At 36.6% G+C, this 17,478-nt stretch overlaps 1 long non-coding RNA gene across 1 annotated transcript; it reads left to right on the top strand.

Annotated features, from left to right (window-relative positions):
- Positions 1-700: 700 nt before the first annotated feature.
- LOC145302387 (uncharacterized) lies at positions 701-17,075 on the top strand. Its single transcript, XR_013873700.1, has 3 exons — positions 701-1,076; positions 14,673-14,768; positions 16,320-17,075. It is a non-coding gene; the product is annotated as an uncharacterized LOC145302387 (long non-coding RNA).
- Positions 17,076-17,478: the final 403 nt, after the last annotated feature.

Genomic DNA, 17,478 nt, shown 5'->3' with positions numbered 1-17,478 from the left:
AAATTCTGATACACCTATTGGTGCAATGGTGCTGGTGCATTGGTGAATGGTGCACGCACTTCATTCTTTGGGAAAGCAATTTCTTTTCCTGACAATATGAGATTGTCTGCATCGGTGTTTCCATTTGTTTTTCTAGCAAGCATGCACAGATTTATTTCCTTGCCTGTCATTTTTCTGTTTGGTGAGTCTGAAAATATAGTTGTTTGTCAGCTTTTTGGGGGTTCAGTTGATTTCTTCCAATTCGATGTCGTCTGCTTTCATTTACATATCGCTTTTGCATTAGCTAAGCAAACTCCCAGAAATTGAAGTACAAAAAAAATATTCAAATTAAATAAATCATTAAAAATAACTAATCATAAAATAAAAAATTACTAAAAACATTAAAAATAACTTTTTAAAGTCGAATTAGCGTTTCAACATTTAAACAACGCTCGGCCGCTCGGCTGACACCGATGATTGCCGGTCTCGCCCGATCCGGGCTTGACGGGAAATCACGAGAATTCGGGTCAAATTATGCAAGAGTGCCGAGTTAGGATTAGATTAATGTTTATTTTTTTCATAGCGTTTGGAAAATTGAGGAACGCTCCGGCGACCTGTCTCGGTTATTTCCGTTAGCTGTCGAGCGAACCCGAGCTAATTCAGCGGAAACTGGAAATCCTGGATTGTACAAAGCATAAGTATTTTAAAATAATTTATTTTTAATGATTTAAATTGAAACTAATATTTTCTTTTAATTTATTAATGTCGTCTGCTGCATTGGCAGAGCGTTTCGCCATATTCCGGCGCTTTACGTAAGCTGTCGGAGTATGTCGACACAATATTCATTGAAAAACAAAAACAATAAATAATTAAACTCCAAAATCGTAAACAAACAATTAAGAAACAAGAGCAGATAATTCATTGCAAACTCAAGCCGGAATTATCTCCCTTGATAATTCTCTTTATTCCCCCATCCAAATTGAATGTGAGCAACTGTCTTTTTTCTCTGCTATTTTCAATTTCTGTTGTTTCAGCTGAAAGAAATATTTTTTGTGCGAAGATAGTTTATTTTCAGTTCAAAAGAAAAAAATATAACAGTAAGTTTTAATTCTTTTTTATTTTCTGTTTGTTTTACGATTGGACAAAAAGAAAGCTCAAATCTGTCTCTCTCTTTCTCAATCAACCATAACATTATGTTATGTTGTGGGAAATGTAAAACATTTTATTAAGATTGATCGTTTATTTTTAAATCATCTCTTTTTGAAAATGATATTTCTACATGCAAGATTTATGCTTTCTTCTAATAAACATCTAATCCCAGCGTTTAAATGAAATCCAATCATCTGTTTTGAAATGAAATTAAACATGGCCGAACTCTATTCAAAATGCCGTCATTAAATTTATAAATTATTTTTTTTTTTCTTTTAACAAAACAATTTTTTAGAAAGCTTTTATTTATCGCATCATTTTTTATTTTCTTATATATAAGTCCAGAATTCAACCTAATTAAGAAATTAATAAAAAGGTTAAATTCAAGAAAAGTACTATGACGCTTGCTGATTGCTGCGGGCCTGTTAGACTAAAAAACAAAACAAAAAAAAACGTATCCAATGCAGCATATTCCTAAAACGTTTTCATTATTAAGATTTATCAAAATAATAATAAACGGTATTTTTACGAGAATACTCAGCGTAATATAAACATCTCCATCCTCCTCGTGTTAAGAACGGGTTTCGGAGTAAACACTCAACCTCGAAAGTACTCAATGTGCAACCGTGCGTACCAGTACCACGTCAGATGAAAACTTAGCCTCGATGTGAAAATGTTCCGATTACCAAACAGAACCGGACTTCCTGTTTTATTTAAAACTAGCCTGGGTTCCCGGGTGTTTGGAGGTGTGTGTTGAGCAAAAAAAAAAAAAAAAAAAAAAAAAAAGTGGTAGTAGGCAGGCAGGCTCGAACCCGTACCGCGAAGGAAGAAAAGAACGTGAAACAAAAACATGACGTCTTTGCTGTTGCGCCCATCGCCAAATCGGAAGTGACGAATGTTTAAATTAAGGCTAGTCAATCGAAGGGATGCTTTTCGAAAATATCGGCGAAAAAACGACCCCTCCCTATAGAAAAGTGCCCAGTTGAGGGTGAAGAAATTAATGTTTTTAGCCAATTTTTCGATATTTGTTGTCCGAAGGAAGGGTCGGCTTCAAAATAATACTGATCTTGTGAAAATTCGTCGCCTTTGTCGAAGGTTTTAGGCTGGCATACAAACATACATAGACATGTGAGATTTATATTATAGAAGAAGATAAATTAGCAAATTGACTTGAAAGAAAATATGTGAAACTTTTGAACATGTTTTTATTTTTATTTTTAATATATTTTGCATATTTATTTTAAACTCAGACAGGAAGTCCAGTTTGGTAATCAGAACATTTTCATATCGAGGCTAGGTTTCCATCTGACACTGACGATCGCACTTCGAGACGCCTATATTTCTGAATCACAAAAAAAAATCTATTTTGGAAATATTCTGTATTTTTTTTTTGTTGGGAGTCATCACTTATCAAGGCCCGAAAAACACTCGAGGATAAGGGTTAATGAGTGTAAAATGTTAGTGTAGTAATCGTTAATGGTGTAAATTAGGTAGAATTTGATTATTTATGGGGACGACTCAACAAGAACTTGTTTACATTGAATTTGAAGGCTACCATGTTGTATTCAATCGGGAAGCAGGCCAGCGGAACAGTGTTCTATAGGCAGGCAGTTCTGGGAAATAAGCTTTGTTCATGGAATCTGCGTTTAGATTTAGGCACAGTTAGAGTGGAGAAAATCGTATATAGTGGTTGTAGCTAGTCGAGTGTATTTTTTGTGAAAGTTTGGCAAGGGAGAACCATAGATTGGAGTTCAGTCGAGTACTTGCCATAAAAATAAGAATAGAGCGGAAAGCGATTCATGATGTCTCTTCTGTGGAAAAGAAGTTGCAGAGAAGGAAAAGGGACATCATCTACTATGTTTCAAAGACATGTCCTGCCCAGTGGCAACAGTATTCCAATTTAGGGTATACCAGATAAAAGATTGCATCAGCAGTGAGATACCTACTGGAGCGGTAGAGTGATTGAACCATTTTTCCAGCAATCTTGGCAACAGATTTGATGTATGTGTTCCATTTCAGATCAGGAATGAAGGTCAATCCCAGAAGTTTGTCAAGACCTGGAGCTTCCTTAAGATGAGAGCCATTCATTTCAATTGGGACATGATGGGGATCAGGGCAATTATGATGAAAAGAGAGGAGCTTGGTTTCTGATGCATTAAAATTAACCAACCACCTCTTGCCCCATTGCACCACATGCTCAAGATAAGAGGAGAGAGACTTAGAAAGATATTGATCATAGCTGGCCTTTGAAGTGTTGCCATAGATTGCAGTGTCATCTGCATAAATGTCTACGAATGATCAGAGAATGTGATTTGGCAGATCATTGATGAAGATCAGGAAAAGAGTTGGGCCCAGAATAGAACCTAGAGGGATGACCACATAAATACTTAATAAATGATTTTCTGATTTCTGCCCATCAACAATTACTTTTATAAGCCTATCAGAGAGAAAGAATTTAATAATTGAGAGGAGATTTTTTTTAATGATGTTTGATTTTAGTTTGACTGTTTCTATGTCTATCCTTGTAGCCATATCACTTGTAAAGGTGCTGGAGGTAAACGTTTTATCTGGGCTGACGTTATCCGCCTGATAGTCAGGGACCCGAACCTTGGATTACCCACTAAGGAGGCTGTCCTATCAGCAGGTGCAAAGTACCGGGGCTGCTGTATTACCATTTGGTGAATGGATTCTGGACCATGCAGTAGCTTCTGGTGGGGCCTCTCGATGCCATACTAGTGGGTAATTGTTACGTCTTTACCTTTTCATGTATTACAAAAATAAAAATATTTCTTCATTTCTATTTCTCTTTTACTTTCCCTCTCTGCCCTGCTTTAAGTAAGTCTATCGACCTAGTCCACAAATCCCAAAACTCCATCATGAAAAGTTTCAATAAAAAATACACGATTAAACCCGGATCTCCAACTTCTAACGTAGACCCCCACTACGATGTCTCCTTCTCAAACATCAGGGGTCTACATTCTAACCTTCCAGAGGTTGAAACCCAATTACAGGAAACTAAACCAAACATATTATTTCTAATGAAACTAGCATTGGACAGACCATTTCCCTAGATGAGTTCGTAATTAAAGTATACTCTAATTTAACTTCCAAATCTGACTCCCAAGATCTGCATGGAATATGTGCCTATATAAAAGATGGCTTTCCATGTGGTAGGGACATCTCCAGAGAAGATCCTAACTTACCCTAAATATGCTTCCGGGTTGCACTTGCACAAACTACTGCATTCATATTTCCTCTCTATCGGCCCCACAACAGCGGAGTTACTATCTTTAAAAGCATTGTGGAAACTTTAATGTTCACAATGTGGAATGATTAACTCACTCAAACAAGACCGATGATGAGGGGAGATTCTATCATGATTTCTCCATTGCTTATGACCTCACTCAGATTGTTCACATATCCACCCGTGTGCCCAATACTGACAGCCAGTATGCAAGTCTCCTAGACCTTTTTCTCACAACTTGCCCTGAACTGTGTTCTGCTTCCGTTCTGTCTCCACTTGGATCTTCCGACCACCCTGTTGTGTCAGTTAAGATAAAAATGAAATGTAATAAGTCCTCAGATGTAGCTCTCCATCGTACAGTATATCGATACTCTATGGCTGACTGGGATAGCTTCCATACATTTATATCAGATCTACCTCTGCATTCCATGTTTAAAAAGGATGTGTCCTCTATAGTGTCAGACCTGACGGAATGGTTAATTGTAGGTAAAGACCAATTCATACCCTCAAAAAATTCCAGCAAAAACCTAACAGCCAGCCATGGTTCTCTCCAGAATGTGCTGCTGCCATTGTGCACAGAAATCACTTTTTCCATTGCTTCCAATGTAATAGATATACTGAGACTAAAGCCACTTTCAGGACTGCCAGAAACCACTGTAAAAAAGTAATAAAGAGTGTGAGAGAGTTGTATGCTCAGTCCATCAAGTCCAAAGTAGCTGAGCAGCAGCTTGGTTCCCATCAGCTTTGGCAAATAGCAAACAGAATCCTGAATAGAAGTGTGTGCTCTATCCAAACTATCATAAATGAACCTGAGATAATCTCGTCAGCATCAGACAAAGCCAAACTCTGTGCCAAGAACTTTGCAGCCAATTCTACCCTTTGCGACCAAGGCCTCCAACCTCCAATATTTCCTCCTGTATCAGAAAACACACTATGTGATATACAAATATCTGTACATGATGTTGCAAAGCTAATCAAGAACCTCGATTCGAGTAAAGCAACCGGCCCTGACGGTATTCCAATTATAGTACTCAAAAGACTTCAACCAGAACTAGCGCCCATCCTTACAAAACTGTTTAAACGTTGTCTTAAAGAGAATTGTTTCCTATCACCATGGAAAATCTCATCAGTATGCCTTGTATTTAAGAATTCAGGTGATTGCTCATCTCCCTCTCAGTACAGACCAATAAACCTCCTGTGAGTCATGAGTAAGTTGCTGGAATCTGTGTTAAATAGAGAAGTAATCAACCATTTCAGCAAAAATAACATTCTTAGTGACATGCAATATGGTTTCCGTTCTGCTAAACCACCAAGTTCTCTCTGCTTCTCTCTCCTCTGATTTTGAGCAAGTGGTACAATGGGGAAAGAGGTGGCTTGTTACTTTTAACGCATCTAAAACCAAGCTTTTATCTTTACATCATCAACGCTCTGATCCCCATCTGGCATCAATTGAAATGAATGGCTCTCGTCTTGGGGAGGCCTCATGTTTTGACAAGCTTCTGGGCTTGATCTTTACTCCTGATCTTAAATAGAACACATACATTAAATCCATTGCCAAGGCTGCTGGAAAAATGGTGGGATCCTTCTATCGATCCAGTAGATATCTCACTGCTGATGCAATTCTCTATCTATATAAGAGCCAGGTACGTCCTAGGATGTTGCCACATCTGGGCAGAAGCTGCTAGAAAGGACTTATCCTGCCTTGATAGAGTTCAAAATAGACTTTGAAGCCTCGTAGAGGATGTCCTTTTCTCTTCCCTGCAACCTCTTTCTCACAGAAGAGATGTTGTGAGTTTGTCTCTGCTTTATCGTTATTTTCATGGCAAGTGCTCGGCTAAGCTCCAATCTATGGTTCCCCCCTCGCCAAACTTTCACAAGAAACATCCGTCTAGCAGAAAACACTATCACTAATTTCCCCCACTCTTTATCTGTGCCGTTTTCCTGTTTTCCAGCTGACTACAATATGGTTGTCTTCAAGTCTAACGTAAACAAGTTTTTGATGAGTCTTTACTGAATTTCTATTACTAATAATTACTATATTGTCCAATTTCTACTGTACACTCTTTAACCCTTATCCTCGAATGGCCTCTTAGCCTTGATAAGTGGTGATGACTATGTAAAAAAAAAAAAAAGAAAAACAGGCCCGTAGCAAGCATCTTGGAGCTCTGCATGTATTTAACCAAACAAAACTACAGAAAAATCTTTATTGCTCATCACAGAATGAAAAATTAGTATTTATGCATTTAAGTTACTGCGCTGAAGCCAAAGTTTCGTGGCTGTTTTCCACCAGATAACGTAAACCACTGAGATATGCTAAAACGCTTAGCCAATGAAATTCAAGCCAATGAAATTCAAGAAAAAATATAAGTAAAACACGGTTTAATGAAAACAGAAAAAGACAATTTTTTAATGGATAATATTACGAACCTCTTCAAAAGAAAATGAATAAAAAACACTCAAAATATTTTCCATAATGAATATTTAATCATTTTTTAAGTGATAATACAAAATATATAAATATAACAACAAATGTCAAAGACTTTTGATGGTATCTTTCAGGTGATGTCACTAAATAGGGTTTGTGGGTGATATGTAGGGCTGTGACAACAGCATATTCTTTTTTATTGTTTTGACTCTTGAGTATATATCCATTAATATCTTATATGTTTTTGAATAGACTCATGTGGTTCTCGGTTGATTGAGTGTGTCTTACTGTGTCGGGTATGTACTTGAAAGTCAAAAGAATGACAAGAATATGCTGTTGCCACAGGCTTAGTGACATGAGGAAAAATAAGTGTGTGTGTAAGCATTAAAAATGTTTTTTATCTAAAACATGAGTCATTTCAAGTAAAACTTTACCCATATAAACTCAGCAAATAACATGATTAAAATGTATAAACATTGAATGAGTAAAAATCAAGATGGCTGCCGCCTACAATTTCGAAAAGCAAGTAGCAGCATTGACCTTGCGATCAAAAACTAAAATTTTTACTTGTGGAAACTCTGAGGATTTTGCCAGTTGAAAAAATGATAGAAAGTTTGAAAACTTTACTTCATGCATCTTTATTGAAATTATGAAAGTAGACCTGTATTTCTGACAAATGAAGCAATAGGTATCCCAAACCAAAATTTTATTTTCATTATATCTAAAAAGGATAAATGTGGCCATATAGATTTTTGTAAACCATAAACAAAAGTACCAAATTTATTTTGGTAGCTCAATTAGCCATCAAGTTATGATCATTCAAAGTTTGTTGGAAAGTTAAAAATTTGCTATCATGGTCCAGAAGCCAAATTTCATAGTATATAACTAAAAATTTAAACTACTAACAAGTGAAAAATCCTTATAAATGTAATGTCATCTTGTGGTAAATGAAAATTAATACTAATGAAAGCAATAATTATTAGATGAAACCAACCTAAACACTAGGCAAAATCCCACTACCAACGGGGAAAAAAGTGCAAATATGACACGGAAATACAAATTTGACTGTTTATGTCAATTTCATTTCAATAGCTAATGTATTGAATTTTTTTTTAACTGTTTTTTTATTCAATTTTCACCCCAAACAAGACAAGTGCCACTTTGAAGTAGGGGGGCTACTATCGGGGACAATTTGCAGTGGCATTATGAAGGGAGATGAGTAGAAAGATGTTTGTTCACATTACACTTGAACTTCTACATATCAGTACAGTTGGGAAAGCAGTATCTCAGAAGGGAGTTCCAAAGACTTGCAGTTCTGGGGAAGAAACTATTGGAGTAAAAGGCTTTCTTACACCTAGAGATCTCTATTGTAAAGGGGTGGGACTTAGTTGCTTGTCGGGTTTGTCAGGGGTAGTCACGTCGGGGAGGTACAAGTGCTTGCAGTTCGTCAGAACAGCCACCATTAAAGTATTTGTAGAACAGGCATAGGGATGCAACATTTCGTCGATGGGACAGAGGCTGAAGCTTAGATGACAGTTCAGGACCTATCAGGTTGGCGACTCTCTTTTGAACCCTGTCCAGGAGTGAGAGACAAGCAGCAGATGCACCAGCCCAAATGTGACAACAATACTCCATACATGGGCGAATGGTGGCCTTATAGAGGTACAGGATATTTTCAGATGTAAGTAATTTTCTGCCACGTTAGAGAGAGCCCGCCTTCTTTGCAGCAGCCTTGGCAATGCTCTCAATGTATATATTCCTGTTCATGTTCCCCGTAAATGTTAGGCCAAGGAGTTTAAAGGAAGTACTTTCAGGCAGTGTATTCTTAGCCATTGCTATTGGTGATAGAAAAGGTTTCTTGTAGTTATTGAAGGAAACAAGCTTAGTCTTGGCAGCATTGAATGTAACCATCCATTTTTGTCCCCATTCCACTACAGATTGGAGGTCTAGTGATTCTGCCATTTCCTTTGACATGTGTCCATTTGTTTTCCCCTCATGCCTGTTATAGAGGGTGGTGTCATCGGCAAATATACCCATCTCCAAAACAATTTTATCACGAAGGTCATTTATGAATATCAGGAACAATAAAGGTCCAAGGATAGACCCCTGAGGTACTCCCGCATTTATATCATATTGTTTGGATGTACGACCGTCGAGGACAACCTGGATTTTTCTCTTACTTAAGAAGGATTTAATTACATTATGTATTCTTTCAGTGATACCATATGATCTAATTTTCCTTAGAAGACCATCGTGCCATACTCTGTCAAAAGCCTTAGATATATCAAGGGCTACTGCTCTACCCTCCCCTGTTTTGTCCAGTGAACGGTATATACATTCAGAGACTACAGTTAAGATATCTGCTGTTGAACGGGCTTGCCTGAATCCATATTGTTTGTCAGTCACGAGTTTAGCAGCTGTTAGGTGCTGGACTAGGGCCTGATTAACTAAGGACTCAAATATTTTGGCGAAAAGTGGAAGGAGGCTAATGGGGTGATAATTTAGTGGGTCAGTTCTTTCACCAGAATTTTTGAAGACTGGTACCACAGAAGCGGTTTTCCAACAGTCGGGAAAGCAAGATTCGCTAAGGCATTTATTGTAAAGTTTGGACAGAACTGGAGCAATCTCCGTAGAGCATTTTTTTATTAGCACAGCCGGGATGAGATCTGGTCCACATGCTTTTGAGGTGTTTAGGTTTTTTATGATACCATGCACCTGAGAAGGGGTGATTTTCAAATCGTCTAGTGTGGCATCTGTCCGCAAAGGAAAGTCAGGGAGGGAGTGGTGTGCCAGGTGCAGTGTGGAGTTTGCGGCAAACCAACTGGCAAGCAGATTTTCCTTGTCGGTTGTTGTAAAAGCACTTTCATGATTGTTTGATAGTGGAGGAATCGTTGATTGCCCATTATTTGTTGTAGATTTTCCAAAAATCATGGGTTCCTACTTTCTTTGCTTCAATGCATTTCCTGGTGGTTTCAGTGTAATCTGTCTTAGCTGTCGCTATTACTCTCTTGCAATTATTTCTGGCTTCTACATACTTCTGTCTGTTTGAACTGGACTTATGTCGGTTGAATCTGCGGAACGCATGCTGCCTTTGAGCAATAGCAGCTGCACAAGCAGAGGTAAACCATTAAGGAGAGTGGGGTTTGCTATAGAATTTCCATGTGGGAACATGTGCCTCAATTGCAGTTTTTAACCATTCAGTGGTTTCATTTAAACACTGTTCAGCTTGGAGAGAAAAGATATTTTGCCATGGAGTATCTCTGATGAGTTTCCTGATGGCTTTGCAGTTGGCCTTTTTTTAATACCTCGTTGTTTTGAGTAGTGGGTCTTCAGTTTTAGGGCGAGAATTTAGGGTGATTTCTACCATTATCACAGCGTGATCAGCATTCCCAAGTGGGCTGTGGGCATTTGTTGTACAATCATGGGGAACTGTTGTCAGAAATAGATCTAGAAGTGAGGCATGTTTGTCTTGCTGGTCTGAGAAACGTGTCGGGAATGTAACCATCTGAGATAGGGAATAGGATATAGCAAACTATGTGTTGTGCTACCAGCTATGTCTGTGTAATTAGAGAATCCAAGCCAGTTACGGTGGTGGACATTGAAATTACCAAATACATGTACTTCAGTGCTAGTATTGAGGGAGAGTGCTATATCTATGCTGTCAGAGACTTTGTTTATTAGGGTACAGTCCTGGGTTGACGGAGAACGGTAGAGAAAATACAAGTAGCTAATATTATGTTGCATATTTAGTCTTAAGCACATAAAGGCCTGGTCGTCTGTTTCTAGTTTTATTTCTCTAGTCGGGGGAGGGTGTTACGAATATAGACTCCAAGCCCATGCATATGTCTGTCCGAGTCCTTAGAGCAGAGTGGGAGATAACCAGGCATGTTAAAGTGGTTAGAGGGAATGGAGGAGTGTATGTTAGTTTCACTTAATGCTAAGATATCTGGGGTGTTTTCAAGGAGATATGATTCAACATCATCTAAGTTAGTTCTAAGCCCGCGGATATTCATAAATGCAAGCCTCAAGGGAGGAGGCAGGTTGGTTTTCTTTGAGTTTGGTCCTGGTTTAAACATATCTTTTGCTTGAGGTGTCATTTCATTTTATTTAATTTAAAAGTTTTGGTTAGGGTGAGGGAGTGAGGGGTGCTGGAGAAGTGGTTGTGCAGAATATCAGACATGTAACACAAGTAGACCATCAGCTGTCCTCACCCACAGGATTGTGGCCTCAGGAAAGGCCACCGGGGTGAGTGAAGGGTCCCTTTCCATGTGCGACATGACACTACAAACATCCTGATATTATACAACTGTTGATGGTACAGCCACTCTAAGCGCTACCAAAGAGTTAGGGCACCTGTACAATCAGTCAGAAACAGCAGCCAGGAAACTGTCAATCCGTTACCCTCAATCCATTAGGCAAAGTCAGCCTAGTCCACTGTACCAACATATATGGTACTGAAGCACCCTCACAGTGTCCAATTTAGGGGGATGGGATATGGTGGGAGCGGAGAAAATCTCGTATTATCTTCTGTATCTTGTATTGAAAATCTTCTTAGTATGATTCATTACACATTAGAGATCAAGATAATTCTTTCTTTTAATTATAAATTGATAAAACCACTCAATTGTGGACCATGTAAAAGCAGTCAAACAGACAATTTGGTAAAAAGGGCAAAAAAGGGTTTAAAAAAATGAGTCAAAAGTATACGTTACTGAAATTGCTGTAAAAATGTAACCATTGGATATAGAAGCTTAAAATTTTGCAGCTTTACTAATTTTTGGGTGAGGAATTAAAAAAATGTTTGCCTTGTTTTTAATAACAAAACTTTGTGCCACAAAAATATTTTTACTTTGGGGAATTTAAACTCGCCAAAAAAGGACCAACAACAATATGATTTAGAAATTTGTTATACAAAAAGTCACAAGTAATTTTATTTCAAGCATTGAAAAACTTTCAACTTAAAAGACAAGTAAACAAGTAAGATATTTTATAGGCTTACTACAATTCCTTTCCTTATTGATTTTCTCTCAGAATTCTTTCATAAGCTTCTGCTATGGTAGATATATCAAGAACACTCCAAATCCTACCATCACTTGAAACTGGCATTACCTCAAAACCCCATCTCTAAACAAAATGCTGACTCTACCTGTACAATGTCATCTGACAAAGGCCATCAAAAAAAATCTTTTCTACCTTTGGTTTGCGATAAAAATGTTTTTACAGCGCTGGATGCAGATATTACCTCAATGACTTGGCCAATGTAAAAGTTGGTCTCATAGAAGACAGCAACCCATTGTCCTTTGATGCTCATAACTGAAGATATCCTGAGATGGTCCTTCATCACAACTGCAGGAGTTATCTGAATGTTCAGCAGATTCACGAAGGACTTTTTTGTTGCTTTGGAGGTGGAAATGAATTAACTGGATTTCTCAAGTAGTCAGAGAAAGCAGCTTCCAGTTGAACTTTATTTCCACTGGTGTTGATTTTGACACCTAACACAATCTTGAGATATCTCAGTTCAAGTTTATCAAAAACGCCTGATAGAACATATAGGTCTGGGAAGTACTTCTTCAGTTTATTGCCGAAAGTGGAGACGCCATTTTTTTTTTTGCGCACCTGTCATTAAAATTTGAGGGAGAAATCAGTATTTTAAACTATGACCGAAGCATGAAATAAATAAAAAAAAATGGCATCTCTATTTTTGGTGATAAACTGTAGAAGTACCGTCTTGGGAATTATTAAATAAACAAAAAAAAAATGATTTTTACAGTGAAATTAATTTTTTCATTTATGCGCCACGCGCACATAACTTAATATTTTCAGTTATTTTTTAAGTAAATTACAGTGTAATTAAAAAATAATTTAACAAAATCTTCAAATTTATCAAAAACGCCTGATAGAACATAAACAAAAAAAAAATGCACATTTTTACGTGAAATTAATTTTTTTATTTACACATGACTTGTTGCACACAAGTGAGGGTTCAAAGATTAGTTTCCTAGATTCAATCTGTTAGAAATTGCATGTGTTGAATGATTAGATCACAGTGATCAAGTGTTTGGGGGACAGAACAGAGTTTTTTGACAGTCGGAGCTGGAAAGCAACAGAGGCAACGTGCATTTGAAGACATAAAGAGAATTTGAACAAACGTCACTTTGATGTTTGTCATCTGTGTCTTTCAATCTCTGAGTAGACGAACAAGAAGGAATTAATTTTAGGCTCTCTTTTATTCTTTCTCCCTCGTGAACAAACTTTATCCTCAATAAAACCTTTGAAATCAGAATTGTTTGCATGCATGATTAGATTTGTCTTGAGTTAAACAAAAGATTACAACTCGATCAGTGGCCACATATGGAAAAGCGACAATAAAACGAGAAGACTAGTGACAACAATTGAAAAAAGACTTATTTGCTTTTTTTTTCTTGATCACTCACCTGCAATAATGCACACGTGCATCCAAATGCATTTGTATGAAAACAACATATGCAAACGTTCATTTAACATTTGTGTTAATGCTTAAAGCATAAAACGTTACACACTTGCTTAAAAAAAAGCACCCATTGCTGATGTTGCTGCATCCAAGCGTAGATTTTTTTAAAATCAGAAAGATTTTCTTGCTGTTGTTTATCAGGAGTTCATTGTTTCCATCACAAGACGTACATATTGTGTCTCGATAATTGATATAAACAAAGTGTGTGTTGCTGAATGAGGCATTTTCAGGCCATCTTACACACAAATGAAACTAGATTTCATGATGGATCAAGCCAACTTATAAAGCGCCTGCACTGCTGTAAGTAAAGTGAGACTAGAAGTACAAAAAGACTATTTAGGATGAGCAAATAAACATGCGATCACACGTCTCTGCCATTGACTTTCCATACCTCAAAGCAATTTTGCACTAGTCGAAGATCATAATCAAATAATCAAAACAAACACTGAGTATCTTGCATATCCCATCAGTTCCGCTAAAGGGAAGCAGTGTGCATACATCCTTCCAAGCACCAGTTTTGACCTGTCACCATCTTATAATGTATTTTATTTCGTGTTGATGACTTTAATCTCGACATGGTCAAAATAGTGTTACGAGAACTTTATCTTCCTTATCAATTATATGAAAGGTAAAATGTGTGTATGTTTGCCAAAAACTTTCGCCAGAACGTGAAAAAATTGGTATTGTTTTTAAGCTCAATGTCTTGGATGACAAATATCGAAAAATTGGAAAAAAACATTAATTCTTTCACCATCAACTGGGCCGTTTTTTACAAGGAGGGGTCACTTTTTTCGTTGACATTTTTGCAAGTCATCAATGACGTCGCATAAAAGATATTTCGACTGCCATGACGTCACAATTGTAGTGGGCGCATCGATAAGATCGTTGCTTTTTTTCACCTCCTTTTCCTCCTGTGCGTTACGGGTTCGAGTCTGCCTACTCCTAATTTGTTTTTTTTTTGTTTGCTCAACCAACACCCTTACACACACACACACACACACACACACACACACACACACACGCACTCGGACAATGCCAGGCGCCTAGGCTAGTATATATATAAAACGGTTTTATCAATGGGAATTTAAATCCACCTTTTGAGAAGTTGTAATCTTTTGTAAGTACCTGCAAAAAATGTAACATTGTTTTCATTCCAATAGAAGGACTGCAGTATTCTCTGTGTTTCTACTCGATGGAATGACCTTTGTGTTGTGACGCTGATTATCATATTTGATTACTTGTAATTTAATTGGTCCCACTTTTTCTTCACTGCAATTTTTCTCTCACAGACGTGATGTTGCTAGTCTCAATCTTTTTTTATAAATACTATTATGGCATGTGTTCTTCTGAATTTTCTTATCTATTCTCTGCTTCCTTTGTTTCAGCTCGTTTGACTTGTGGTCTTCATCAATTCGCTGTTTTAATACATCACTGTAATAAAACAGCTTCTTATTCCAATAGGTACTTTCCAAGAACTGCAGGTTTGTGAAATTCTCTTCCTGCTCACTGTTTTCCTCCTACCTATAGTCTTTTCAAGTTTAAAATAGGCATCTCCTGTTTTTACAATTATCATCTTTCATCCTTGTTAGTTGCTTATATCAAGTGGCTTCATGCCTTGTCTCAAGTTATTTCTATTAAAAAAAAAAAATATCCAAGTTTATGTTGCATGTGGATGTAAATAGCTTCTAAATGTATCTTGACATGACTTGTTGCATTATTTTTTGGCAAGTAAATGTGATTTTGTTTGCTATTTATTCTTACGTCGCCCGGTTGTAAAATATGCTTAAACATGACATTTTAATTTATGCAGATTGCATGTGTATTATTATCGAATCAATCTTCTATTGAATATTATATACTAGCAGGGGAAAGGAGAGGGGATTTTGCCTACTCATAAATATGCTTAAATATGATATTTTAATTTGTCCAGATTTCGTATATATTATTATGGAGTCATGATTTAAAAAAAAAAAAAAAAGTATTTGAGTGCCATCAGCTAGAATCGAAATCGAAAGCAAAACTTTAGCATTCAAAGCTGGTGACGTTACCACTGTACCAACGTGACACACATATGAACTGATTAAAAATAAACTAAGATGAATGTACAATACGTATAATGACTAAAGAACGTATTTAACAACGGTCCATAAAAAGTCCAATTATTTGAGGCTCCTAGCGCTGCTCTGCGACTTTTAGTTTCAGAAGAGATAGAGTTTTAAAATATGAAGACAGACAGACAGACAGGCATAGTAAGTTTTAACAATTAGATTACGAGGAATAATTTGCCCTGTGGACTAATTCGCAAAAAAAAATAAAAAATAATAATAATAATGTTCATCAAATTCCATCTGTGTTTGTTTACAATATCATGTCAGCTGATATTTGGGGTTTGACGATGAATGCCCTGGAAAGTCACTTCTGATTAATGTTTAGTTTCAAAATATGCAAACGAAAAAATGATTTGCAGTAATTTTAAATGGTACCTCTTTTATTGTCAATTGAATTCATTAATAAGAAAAAGTTAAAATAGTGAGGTACACCCAGGATTGAACAGATAGATCATTCGATCTGTAGTCAAATGCTCTACCACTAAGCTATATCACCAGATGACAATAATTCTGGGATTTTTTTAAAGAAGAAATGATTTGTTGAGATTTTATTATTTCCCTTGCCGGTGTAATGTAAAATATTCCCCTGTGAAAAATTTTTCTTTTTATCTGTAAGAAACAAACTATTTTTATGATGGCATTTTTTCAATTTTCGATACTTATCGGATAAATTTTTGTATAAAACATATCTAAGAACACTGCCATACATAAATTAGCTTTGTGTGAAATTCGCAAAAGAAAGGCTCAACCATTTTGGAACCTATGAGGAAGGAACTCCCACACACACACACCCACACACACACCCACACACACCCACAATGACTTTCATATAACAGTAGAGATAAAAATGTTAAATTCAAACATCTTTTCTGTTGAATGTTTTATGTATTACTTATAAAATCCTCTTTTCTCTGTTTATTTCAGACACCAAAATTCAGGCTATCCTACACAAGTTATTCCATTTAGTGAAATAAAGCTATCATGGCTGGTCGACCAAAAGGTCGTTCAACAATTGTCGATGATCTGCATGATGAAAAATTAATATCGACCGAGTTGTTTACGTTTCGACAAATAGCAATGAACACTACAGAGAACCTCTCGTCGATTGAGTGGCTTGCAAAACGACGTCTTGTAAAGAATTGTGTGAATTGTGAAATTTGTCATCAACCTTGCACGCTGATCAAATACACACACGGAATTGATGGCTGGAGATGGAAATGCGGCCGACACAATTTTGTTCGATCCATAAGGGAAAATTCATTTTTTAGCGGAAGTCATTTACAACTTTACAAGATAATATATTTAATTTATATGTGGTCAAATAATTATCCGCAGAACATAATATCTTGGGAGGCTGACGTCAACAAAGGGACAGTAGTTGATTGGTGTGACTTCTTACGGGGAATTAGTGAACGTTTCCGAGAGGAAAATCAGGAGCAATGGCGAGAAAGATTCCAAAAAAATAAATTTGGTTGGATGCTGTGTATCCTTGGAGCATATTGTGCTTAATTTTTTTTTCTTAATATTTTTAGTAAAAAACTGTAAAAAAAGAAATTTTCCACACACACACAAATTTCTTTTTATATAAAAAAGTAAAAACAACAAAAAGTTTCCCTAAAATATAAAACTGTAAGAAATACAAATTCAATTTAATTTAAATAAAAATTTTATATTTTTAAATATTTGTTATGTTCTTCATAACCAGCAGGGTTATCTGGTATTGCTCAGGAGCAATAACAAAATGATAACAAAACTAACACCATACACATGAAAAAATTGCAATTTTTTTTTTTTTTTTTTTTTTTTTTTTTACATGGGGTTCACTACTTATCAAGGCCCGAAGGCCACTCAGGGCTAAGGGTTATTGTGTGTACAGTAATCAATGAGATAGTATTATAGTAATCATTAGTATTGGGGGTTTTGATAGAGTGTCTTACTTAAGGGGGCGGTTTGTCAGTAGTTTGTTTATGTTGGACTTGAAGACGTCCAAGTTGTAGTCAGGTAGGAAACAGGCAAGCGGCAAAAAGCAATTGCATAACATATTTCAATAAACGAATACATAGAAAGAGCTTGATGATCTAAG

This window comes from Euprymna scolopes, chromosome 2, assembly GCF_053919585.1.
Source record: "Euprymna scolopes isolate OS-2025 chromosome 2, ASM5391958v1, whole genome shotgun sequence".
Classification (NCBI taxonomy): domain Eukaryota; kingdom Metazoa; phylum Mollusca; class Cephalopoda; order Sepiida; family Sepiolidae; genus Euprymna; species Euprymna scolopes.
Note: the sequence above shows the minus strand (reverse complement) of the source record. Positions and strands in the feature narration are given on the sequence as shown.